At 43.0% G+C, this 3,411-nt stretch overlaps 1 pseudogene; it reads left to right on the top strand.

The window, feature by feature from the left end:
- The first annotated feature begins 399 nt into the window (after positions 1-399).
- LOC101430414 (eukaryotic peptide chain release factor subunit 1-like) lies at positions 400-2,090 on the top strand (annotated as a pseudogene).
- Positions 2,091-3,411: the final 1,321 nt, after the last annotated feature.

Here is a 3,411-nt window from a genome sequence, read left to right as displayed (position 1 = left end):
AGAGTAGGGATCAGAGTTGGGGGCTGGATGGGAATTGACTTGAAGGACCATGAGGGAACTTTCTGAGGCAATGGTAATATTCTGTGTCTCGATAGTTTGCCTTCGTAAGTCCAAGCATTTGTCAAAACTCATTGAAAGAAGAGCAGATGTAGCTCAGTGGTTGAGTACCTATATCCCATGTATGAAGTACAGGGTTTACTCACCCGTACCTCCTAAAAACAAAACAAACAAAAAACACTCTGACAGGCCCCATGTGAGCAGATTGCAACACAGGCAGCTGCCTGGAGAGATGGAGCTGGGGTCCTCCTTCAGAGCCACCGCCGCGTTGGAGCCACCGCCTGGGAGGAGCAGGCGCTGCCGCCCAGGCCTGGGCCCCTAGGGAGGAGGAGGGGCGGGAAGATGGAGAAGGACCCCAGTGCTGCCGACAGGGACAGGAGATCCAGAAGATCAAGAAGCTCATCAAGAGGTTGGAGGTGGGAAACGGACTTGGCCCAGTGGTTAGGGCGTCCGTCTACCACATGGGAGGTCTGTGGTTCAAACCCCGGGCCTCCTTGACCCGTGTGGAGCTGGCCCATGCGCAGTGCTGATGCGCGCAAGGAGTGCCCTGCCACGCAGGGGTGTCCCCTGTAGGGGAGCCCCACGTGCAAGGAGTGCGCCCTGTAAGGAGAGCCGCCCAGTGCGAAAGAAAGCGCAGCCTGCCCGGGAATGGCACCGCCCACACTTCCCATGCCGCTGACGACAACAGAAGCGGACAAAGAAACAAGACGCAGCAAATAGACACAGAGAACAGACAACCTGGGGGGGGGGGGGATTAAATAAATAAACAAATCTTTTAAAAAAAAAGAGTTTGGAGGAGGCCCACGGCAGTGGCACAAGCATGATTTCCTTGATCATTCCTCCCAAAGACCAGATTTCACGAGTGGCAAAAATGTTAGCAGATGAGTTTGGAACTACATCTAACATTAAGTCACCAGTAAACAACCTTTCCGTCCTGGGAGCCATAGTATCTGTACAACAAAGACTCAACTTTATAACAAAGTACTTCCAAATGGTCTGGTTGTTTACTGTGGAACCACTGTAACATAAGAAGAAAAGGAAAAGAGAGTCAACAGTTGACTTTGAGCCTTTCAAACCAATTAATACATCATTGTATTTGTATGACAACAAATTCCATACAGAGGCTCTTAGAGCGCTACTTTCAGACGATAGCCAGTTTGGCTTTGTTGTAATAGATGGTAGTGGTGCGCTTTTCCACACACTCCAAGGAAACACAAGAAAAGTCCTACACAAATTCACTGTGGATCTCCCAAAGAAACATGGTAGAGGAGGTCAGGCTGCCTTGCGTTTTCCCTCTTTAAGAATAGAAAAATGACATAACTATGCTGGGAAAGCAACTGAGACTGCTGTGCAGCTGTTTATTTCTGGGGACAAAGTGAATGTGGTTGGTCTGGTTTTAACCGAATTAGCTAACTTTAAAACTGAACTAAGTCAGTCTGACATATTAGATCAGGGGTTGCAATCGAATGTCTTAAAATTAGTTGATTTCTCCTATGGTGGTGAAAATGGATTCAACCAAGCTATTGGGTTATCTACTGAAGTTCTCTCCAAAGTGAAATTTACGCAAGAGAAGAAATTAATAGGATGCTATCTTGATGAAATCAGGCAGGACAAGGGCAAGTACCGTTCTGGAGTTGAAGATACATTAAAGACTTTAGAAATGGGAGGTGTAGAGATTCTAATAGTCTATGAGAATCTAGATATAATGAGATATATTCTTCATTGCTAAGGCACAGAACAGGAGAAAATTTTCTATCTAACTCCAGAACAAAATAATTAATCTCATTTCACAGACATAGAGACAGGACAGGAACACGAGCCGATTGACAGCATGTCCCTGCTGGAATGGTTTACTAACAATTATAAAAAATTTGGAGCTACATTGAAAATTGTCACAGATAAGTCACAAGAAGGATCCCAGACTGTGAAAGGATTTAGAGGAATTGCAGGTATCTTGCATTACCAAGTAGATTTCCAAGGAATGGAATAAATACCATGGAGGAGACAATATTTTTTACCTTGATGACTACTAGGTAGTTGACATGGGTCCAGCAAACTGTGTCTCACCCTCCAGCATCCAACCCAAGGTGCATATCTATGGTGAAATCCAAAAAGACCCCTGCCTTACAATTGGAACATTTCCATAACTTAATCCGTGAACGTAGGATAGAGAAAAGAAAACAGAAACAAAACTAGACACAACCCTACACTTTGGTTTGTTGTGAGGTCAGCACCGCAGCCTCCAACCTAAATTCCTAAATGCCACTTGGGACTAATTCAAGAAAGAATCTCAGTTTTTACTTTTAGTCAATGGTAAAATTGGTTGCTCTTGTATTTAATGGGGAAAAAATTATATTTTAACCTTCATACATAGAGGCAAAATACTTTAACTGCTATAAACCTTCAAAAATTAATAGAGGGAAACAGATGTGGCTCAAGTGATTGAGCTCCTGCCTACCCCATGAGAGGTCCTTGGTTCAGTTCCCAATGCCTCCTAAAGAAGACAGCGAGCTGGCACAATGGGCAGGCACGGCAAGCTGACACAACAAGAGACACAAGAAGAAAAGCATAATGAAAGACACAACAAAGCAGGGAGCGGAGGTTCCCAGTGCCTCCTAAAGAAGATGAGCAAGACAGCAAGCTGTCATGACAGGCAGGCACAGCAAGCTGATGCAACAAGAGACACAAGAAGAAAAACATAATGAGAGACACAACAAAACAGGAAACAGAGGTGGCTCAAGCAATTAGGCACCTCCCTCCCACATTGGAGGTCCCAGGTCGGTTTCTGGTGTCTCCTAAGGAAACAAGGAAGATGAACAGACACAGCAAGGGCAAACAACAAGGGAGTAGGGAGAAATAAATAAAATTTTTTTTAAAGTTGAAGGTATTTTAAATAAAATATTTCTTTTTTAATTAAGAGGGAAGCAGATGTGGCTTAAGCAGTTGGGTGCCTACCTACCACATGGGACGTCCCAAGTTCAGTTCCTGGTGCCTCCTAAAAAAAGAATGATGAGTAGATAGCTAGCACAAGCAACAAGGAAGAGGAGGGAGAAATAAATAAATAAAATAAATCTCTAAAAAATTAATAGAAGTAAAATCATTAAAAAAACACATTGAAAGATATGCTTAAGATTTGTGCATTTCATTCTATTAATATTTTACCTGAAAAAAGAGAAAACTATAAACAAATACTTGGGGAGGAAATATATCTGATGCCTCCAACTTACTTTGAAATGCTTCCAAAAACAGTAAGATAGATTGATGGATAGAAGGAAGATTTTGTGACTAAACAAATGTAACAATTTGTTAGTTATTAATCTAGGGGGTAGGTACCTGGGAATATACCCTACATTT

The sequence above is a fragment of the Dasypus novemcinctus genome, chromosome 1, assembly GCF_030445035.2.
Source record: "Dasypus novemcinctus isolate mDasNov1 chromosome 1, mDasNov1.1.hap2, whole genome shotgun sequence".
Taxonomy (NCBI): Eukaryota; Metazoa; Chordata; class Mammalia; order Cingulata; family Dasypodidae; genus Dasypus; species Dasypus novemcinctus.
The sequence above is the reverse complement of the archived record's forward strand: the minus strand, read 5'-3'. Positions and strand labels throughout refer to the sequence as shown.